The sequence below is a fragment of the Phocoena sinus genome, chromosome 2 (genome assembly GCF_008692025.1).
Source record: "Phocoena sinus isolate mPhoSin1 chromosome 2, mPhoSin1.pri, whole genome shotgun sequence".
Classification (NCBI taxonomy): Eukaryota; Metazoa; Chordata; class Mammalia; order Artiodactyla; family Phocoenidae; genus Phocoena; species Phocoena sinus.
The window spans coordinates 60,689,032-60,696,747 of record NC_045764.1 but is presented as its reverse complement, the minus strand read 5'-3'; the positions used below and the strand labels follow the sequence as shown (position 1 = coordinate 60,696,747).

The 7,716-nt window shown below is 59.4% G+C and overlaps 1 protein-coding gene across 3 annotated transcripts in view; it reads left to right on the top strand.

Moving 5' to 3' along the window:
* Positions 1 to 5,882: 5,882 nt before the first annotated feature.
* Positions 5,883 to 7,716, top strand: part of LINGO1 (leucine rich repeat and Ig domain containing 1) — a 203,400-nt gene continuing 201,566 nt past the window's right edge. For 2 of the 3 annotated variants that reach the window (XM_032618359.1, XM_032618367.1), the window contains exon 1: positions 6,058 to 7,059. The gene's annotated coding sequence lies outside the window, so the exon portion shown is untranslated. Of the gene's footprint in view, positions 5,983 to 6,057; positions 7,060 to 7,716 lie in introns of those variants that run through there. The other variant, XM_032618375.1, reaches the window with a different exon arrangement.

The window sequence follows — 7,716 nt, the reverse complement described above, 5'->3', positions numbered from 1 at the left end:
GCGACAAGAGGGTTGGGCCATTATCCCCTGTCTTGACCAGTCGTTGGATGCAGCTGTCTATGGAGGGGCAAGGCCCTGGGCAGGGAGCCTCTCTCTTCAGCTGAGAGGCAGGTGCTCATCTGTGGCCAGCCAGCCTCAACTGTCCCAGCAGCAGGGAGAAGTGCTTCAGCCTGAAGGGGGTCTGTGGCCCCTGCACATGGCAGACGATCGAGGGAGGTCGGTGTGAGGGTTCCCTGGAACGAAGTCATGAAGCCTGGAGGGGTCAGCTCACAGTAGACTCTGTTGAAAGGCCTTGGGGGCCCCTCCTTTCCTCACCTCCACACCCAGACATTCGCCAAGTACTGCTCCTTCAATTCTTAAGTATCTACCCTCCACCCCACCCCATCTCCTTGCCTGGAGGACCCCAAGAGCCTCCTCTCCAGCTTTGACCTCCAGTTTTACCCCCTCCATCCATCTTCCCCACAGGAGCCGGAGGAAGTGTCCACAAGTTCGGATCTGATCCTCTGCCTCCCCCCAAAATCCTTCAAAGTTCAATTATCCTCCCATGGCATTCAAGGACCTTGGTGACTTGGCCCTGTTGCCCTGCCACTTCCCCCCAGTGTACCCCACTTGCTATCCTGCCCCTCCCTCGACAGTGTGGGTGCTTCCTTATTTTTCTGTCTGTTCTCATGCAGTCCTCCCTCCCTCCCTTTCTTCCTTCCTTCCTCCTTCCCTCCCTCTCTCCTTATTTCCCTCCCTCCCTCCTTCCCTGGCTTCCTTCTTTCATTCAAACATCATCCAAGTGGCCAGCACATACTCCCTAAATCCCTGCAGTAGCCAGGCCTGGACTGCTGGGGGCTGAGGACTCAGAGGTGACTCCTGCTCGCACTTCCCCCTCCCCAGGCCCCCTTCCAACGCCCAGTGAATTCCTATGCATCATTCAAGGGCAGCCAATCCACAGACTTTTGGGGAGAGCCAGATCCGGTTGACAACAGCCCAGGTAAGTGCAGGAGGCCCCTCCTCTCTTCTGAGGCTAAGGGACACGCCCCATGGGCTCCCCACTCAGTTCTGTGATCCTGCCAGCCACCCCAGCACAGTGGCCACTCCAGACCTGGCCTTCCTCTGTGGATGTGGCTGTCCTGGTGCCTGTCTGCCCACAGCCTGTGAATTCCCTGAGGACAGGGACCCACAGAGCCTGGCAGAGAGCACGTCCTCTGTGAGTGGGAGCTGAAGTGTAGGTTTATCCCCTGAGCTGTGCACACTCCCAGGTCCCTAAACTGCCCCCTGTCCCATTGGCCTCTCAAACTGCAATTCCAACCCCACCTCTCAGTAGTAGGCAGGGTCACCTCTCTGCCCAGATCCCCAATAGCCACCACTCCTGCTGCCCCTGGCACCATCCTTTCCTGACACCCTGTCATGTGACTGTGCTGGACTGCAGGTCCCCCATGTCCATCCTGGCCTTAACTCTGTGCCTCAGTTTCTTTATCTGTAAAATGAGGATAATCCTTGTTCCTACTTCCCCAGGCTGTAGCATGCCTTCGCTGAGAAGGCACAAGGGATAGACTTCTGGACAGCAAAGTACTTCCCCACTTATAGGTAGGTGTGATTATTGTAGAAAAAGCTGATGTGACAGAACTGTGGATTGACCTGGCTTGGCCCCTGCTGACCTGGGGACAGTTCCTGCAGGGCCATCCCAGCATCCTTAGGATGGGCCCTTAAAAAGATAAGGCCAGCTCAGAAGCAGCTATTACAACGCAGAGAAGAGAGCCTCCCACAGGGCAGAGGGCAGGGCTGCCCAGGAAGGGAGCAAGTTCTGAAGCAGCCCCCCCTCCGGCTGCTGTCTGGACGCACAAGGGAGCACTGGGGGAGGGGAGGTGGCACTCCACAGAGTCCCCCTTCCCTGAACTCCTCCCAGGTGGCTGGGATGAAGCAAGGCAGGAGGGCTTGTTGCGATGACCAGGGCCAGCCTCTTGTCTCTGGAGCCTCACTTTCCCATCTATACCTGGGACCCACAAACCGGTCTCTGTCCAGTGGCACTCATGTGGGTGATGCAGTCCTACTGGAAGGTATGTGGTGTCCTTAAGGAGGGGCAGCTGGCTACGGTCTGCCAGGAGGAGGTTTTAAAATGTTCGCTGGTGTGTCTGTTTCCCCCAGTGCTGTTGACTTCAAGGTCCCAGGAAGATGCTTGACAAGGGAGCAGCGCCCCTGATGGAGTAGATGGAGGTTATACCAAGAATTCATTTCTTCATCCTCTCTCCTGCCCAGGGAGACAGGAGGAGTAAAGAATGACACCCTTTTACAGATGGGAAAACCAAAGGCCCAAAGAATCCAATTCAGCTCTTACAGGCCAACAGGGACTCCCAGACATCTGATGGGGGAGAAGTGGGTGAGGGCATGGGCCATGCTGGGGGAGGAGGGGAGGAGGAAAGCCCCTTAGAGTGCTTCATTTGGGAAGGGCTGGGGAGGGTGAGCTCAGGAGGAGAGGTGGGATGGGAAGGCACTAGGCCAGCAGCAGGCCCCAAGCAGCCCCCACCTCCATCCCCACTGTGGGGCTCTAGGCCCTGGAATCTGGCTCAGGTGGGGTCATTTTGACTGTTGTGTCTTCTCCATTCCCTTGCTATGGGCTATAGCCCAAGATCAACCAGAGATGGCAGAGGGAATCAGTCTTAATCTCTGCCTTACAGTTAAATGAGGGACAGAGAGGGGCGGGGGCTGCTGAGAGTCACTCAGCTGGAGTCTCAGTGAAGGGTGGGCTAAGGTCTCCTGCTACCCCCACCATGCTTCCAGCTCAGCTGCCAAGAGCCTCCAGCATGCCCCACCTTGTGCTAGGGCCGGCGCATCAGAAGGGGGTAGAAGCGGTTCCTGGGTACAAAGGTGCTGGGTGGTGGTCTGGGAAGCAGTTGGAAGAACAGTGGGACACTGTCCTCTGCTTCAAACTTCCAGGGCCAGCCCAGAGCCATCAGGCTAAACCTTCAACTCCTTGCAGGGCCCACCAGAACCTGTTGTCCTGGCCCCATGAAGCCCCATCTCCAATTCCCTCTCCTTATGCTCTGGCCACATGGGCTTTCTCTCCTTCCTTTCACCACAGGGCCTTTGCACGTGCTAGTCCCCCTCTCTGGAGCTCATTACTTCTCCAAGTTAATGTCTACCCAACCTTCTGGTGCTAGGTCAAATGTCACATCCTGCAGGATACCTTTCCTGACTCCCAAGACCAGCCTGGGCCTCAACCTAACAGCCCCATAGATCTTCATGGCACTTGTCCTAGTTGTAATTTTACATTTCTTTGCAATGTAAAGAGTTCTGTCTGTTTGAGTTCTGTCTGGTTCCTTCTCCAGACTCTAAGTCCTCTGATGTGTATTTGCCACACCTGGCACAGAGGCTGGCATGGAGCAGTCCCTCAACAAATGTTCATGGAAAGAATGAAGAACAGTGGCTCTCACTTCAAATCCTGGAACCGCACACTAAACTTTGGTTTTCTCTTCTCTGAAATGAGAATGATAACACCAGGATTAGTGTAAAGATGAACCGATGTATGAAAACTCCTGACACATAGTAGGTTAAGAGTAAAGAGGAGGAGGGAGATGGGAGTGGGCAGGGGTACTTGAGGAAAGCTGTTTAGGGATGCAAGGACTTGCGAGGTGGATGGGTGTGTGGAAGCCAAGAGGCCGTAGAACAGGTGGGAAAAGACTTGGAGGTGGGGAGATGGGATGAGAGACAGCACAGAGACAGCCTGCCTGGATGGGCTATTTCTCTGAACGCCTTAGTGACCCTATTTATTTTTCAGCCTGATCCAGGAAGCCAGGGATTGGCTGAGAAGGCAGGCAGGAAATGCCCATTGCCTCCTGGGACTCCATGTGGGCCACTTAGCCCCCGGCTGGACTTGGCTTAGTGACTGGGTCTGGGACATTGCCAAGGTCTCCCCCACTGGCCTGCAGACCTGGCTGAAAACAGCAGAGGAGCCCTGAGCAGACATCAGCAGAGGCACTGACTCAACCCTTGTGGCAGGAAGCAGCTAGTTCCTAGCTTCTCGTGAAGGAGCTCCTTCCTGGAGCTGCCCACAGAGGGCTGGCCCCTGGCCTCTGCTGCTCTGGCAGGAGAGTGATTCCTCCAAGTGGGTCTGTTCATATTTATGCCTTGCCTCTCTGTAAAGCCTGCTGGGAGGCAGAGGTGGTAACAGCTCCTGGTCACTAGCACAACGGCAGGACATAAGGGGTTCTCAAAAAGTCTTCTGTACCTGCCTGCCTCTGTGCAGAGTTCCTGGATAGAGGACATGGCCTGGGCCTGCTGAGGGAAAATAAATGACTTAGCTTTATGTTCATTGCCCCTGTGTGGCACACCAGCATGTCTCCATACTTAGGGAAGAAGCTGAGGCTCAGAGAGGGTGTGCTGCCTATCTGAGGTTGCACAGCAAAACTGGGGGCATAAATTCCCAAGCACAAACACAAAGGCTGTGTGGCTCCCAGAATAGGAGAGTGGGAGAAATGGATGGGGTTGTAGACTGCTGCTTTGCTTGGATGTCAGGGACTCTGGGGAAAGGCTGTATGTCTCTGTTTGGCTTCCCTAGGGCCCACCTGGAAGCCCTGGGAAGACTCCTCAGGAGGTGCTTTGAACCAGAGCAGGCAACAGCTGTGAGCTCATTTCCCTTGAGGCCCCCAGGAAGTCTGGTAGGAAGGCAGGAGGAAAATGGCCAGGGAAGAAGGGAAAAGGGAGAGAGTAAGGGCCTTTGCGATGGTCCACAGAGCCAAGGCCAGGTGTGCAGAAGGAAAAGAACATTTGTTGAATGCTTCCTGCGTGCTGGGTTACTCTTGTGTGTGAATTCTCATGAATTCTTTGCCAACCTCCTTTGTGGCTGAGTATTTTTATTCCCATTGTACAGAAGAGGACAGTGAAGCTGGAATTGGCACTGGGTATGGCCTGACAACAAAGGCTTGGGTCTTTTCAGGGCACCTTGGTTGGTGGGTGCTAAAGTCTGACCCTTCTGGGACTCACAGCACCACTACAGCAAGGCCTGGGCTTCTCTCACTTCCAGCTCCGGTCAGCAGGGGGCGGCTGTGCTGCGCCTGGCTGGAGATATTGGGAGAAGTTGGGACTGGGTGGAGTGAAGAGGAGAGAAGAGAGGAGAGGAGAGGAGAAGAGAGGAGAGGAGAGGAGGCCTCTTTCAAAAGCTCCTGGATTTGGGGAGCCCTTAGCAATGCCTCTGTGATGGCTGGAGGATGGGGTGGGCTTCTGCCTAGATTAACTAAGTGGCATCCCCACTGCTGCCCCAGAACAAAGTTGAAACTCCTCAATTCAAGGCTCTTACAGCTTCTCCTCCCAGCAAATACATGCATTTTCCCTGTTTCCCGCTTCCAGGTCTTTGTATATCCTCTTCTCTTACCATGGGATGCCCTTTCTGCCCAGTCAACTCCTACTCACCCTTCAATATCTAGCTTCAGTGTCAACTCCTCCAGGAGCTTTCCTGGACCTCCTCCACCCCCACCCGCCGCGAAGTTCCGTCATACCTCCTGCTCTCTCATTTTTGGAGGGATCTACCACCAAATCAGAGCCCCAGAGATGATGGAAGCCAATGGCCTTCCAAGGAAGTGTAAACTGAGGCCAGAGAGAGGCAGGCATTTGCCCAAGGTCACACAGCAAGAGGGGGAGGCCATTCTGTGAGCCTTGTCCTCTTAGCATGACAGGTGTCCTCACCCTGTGCTCAGATCCGGACAGCTGCTTCCCTGATCCCTCCTCTCCCCGCCCCGCAGTGCTGGGCGCCCAGCCTGCACTGCCTCACACCTCCAGCCTGCCCCTAGGCTTAGCCGCCAACAAGCACGGAGCGCCCCCTGGATGGCGTGGTCAGGCCCGACCGCCCTCTCCTTGACTCACCTCCAGCCCGGGAGGGCTGGGCTCAACCGCGGCGGACAGGACGCCGCCCGCACCGCCCCGGCTGCGCCACCATCCCGGACTGTGCCGGCGCAGGAGGCCGCCCTCCTCGGCGCCCCCGGGTGGGGCAGGTCGAGCCCGGTGCGCTATCCCTTTAAGCCCGGGCGAGATGGGAGCTGTCAGCGACAGCCGAGGCTAGCGCGGGACGTAGCCGCCCGCCAGGACGCAGCGAGGAGCGAGGAGCAAGCGGAGAGCCGAGGGGGCGGTGGGGCCCGGGCTCGGCGGGTCCCCTCGCCGCCCACAGTGCGTCCGCACCCTGGGCCCGGCGAGTGGCGGGCGGCACCCCATGTAATGCGGAGAATGTGAGGGCAGCGCAGGGCGGTGGGGAAGAGGCGCGGGAGAGGGCGTCGGCAAGATAGAGAGGCAGCCGGAGAGACTGAGGACAGGGATCGGGGCGGCTGCAGGTGGGAGAAAGGAGAGGAGATAAAAGGATAGGCAGTGACAGAAAAGAGGGAAAGAAAGGAGCGGGAGAGCACGCGGCTGCAGGCGGCGGAGCAGGCGAGGAGGAGGGAGCCAGCGCCTCTGGGTGGGAGCGCCGGAAGCCGGAGTCGGGCTCCCCGGCCGGGGGTCAGGCTTAGAGCACGGCCGCGGCCCGGCAGGGCAGGGTGAAGGAGCAGGGACGCCCGAGGGGGCCCCTCTGGGAGCACCGGAAGACCTAAGGCGGGGCCAGCCCGGTAGGACCGCAGGGCCACTCCTCAGGCCCCGCTCCGGGGGCTCCGGCAGGCCGGGGCCAGGGGCCTTTGTGAGCGCCCCAGGAGGGCGAGAGTCGGGAGTGCGGAGCCGGGTGTGCGGTGGCGGAGGGTGTGTGCGCGCCCGGGTGTGCGCGTGTGTGCGCGAGTGTGAGCGCCCAGGAGGGTGGGAGCGCGCGTTAGGGATTCTGCTGGCATCGCAGAGTGGAGAGCAGGAGGCAGGAGTGGGGCGCGCAGGGGAGCGCGGGGCTCTCCCGTGCACACGCACACACACCGCGCGCGCTCACACACACATACACATACACACACGCGCGCACACGCCCTCCCTGCCTCGCTCGTTGCCGCGGCCACCATCTCAGAGCCGAGCCCTGCGGAGCGGGAACCCAAGCCGGAGCGGGAACAGGAGGGAAACGGAGCCGGGGAATGCGGCCCCGGAGAGGAGCTGCGCGCAGACTGCGCGCCCGGGACGGTGAGTGTGGCCGGGCCGAGAGACCGCGGCGGGGCGGGGGCCGCGGGGGCGCAGGCCAGGGAGCTGGGGTGTCTCTGCCTGCCGGCAGCGCCGCGTGCGCGGCCTCTGATTGGGCGGGAGCCTCAGGGGCCGCGGGTTAGGGGTGGGGTGTTGGGTGCGCGCCCGTTGTGGGAGGGTGCACGCGCGGAGCTGCAGGGGGGCGCGCTCGGCACCCCTGTTCGTGACCGCGCTCTCGCCCGCTGGGCGGCCCCGCCTAACCCTCGCGTGTCGCGGGAACCCCGGCGACTTGGAGCAACTTTGCGTGTAGGGGGAGAGGATGAAGGCTCTTCAGTGGTGGAACTCCGGCCTTTCTTTCTCGAGGAGAGAGGGAGGAATGGGGCGGGGGCGCGGGTTGTGCCGCCTGGCGGGCCAAGGGGTGCATCTCCACCACCCCATCAGCGCAGCCGCCGGCTCTCTGGGACACCCGTCCAGCCCCGCGGCGCCGCTCTAGAGCCGCTCCGGGCGCTGGACCCCTGTGACCCCTCCAGGGTCAGGCACAGCCACAGCTTCCAGGTCCCAGGGCCGCGAGGTCATCTTTGCAGCCAGGCTGAGGACATGGGTTTGAGGTGGGGAGAGTTGGGAGACGTTCCCGTGTGTGTGTGTGTGTGTGTGTGTGTG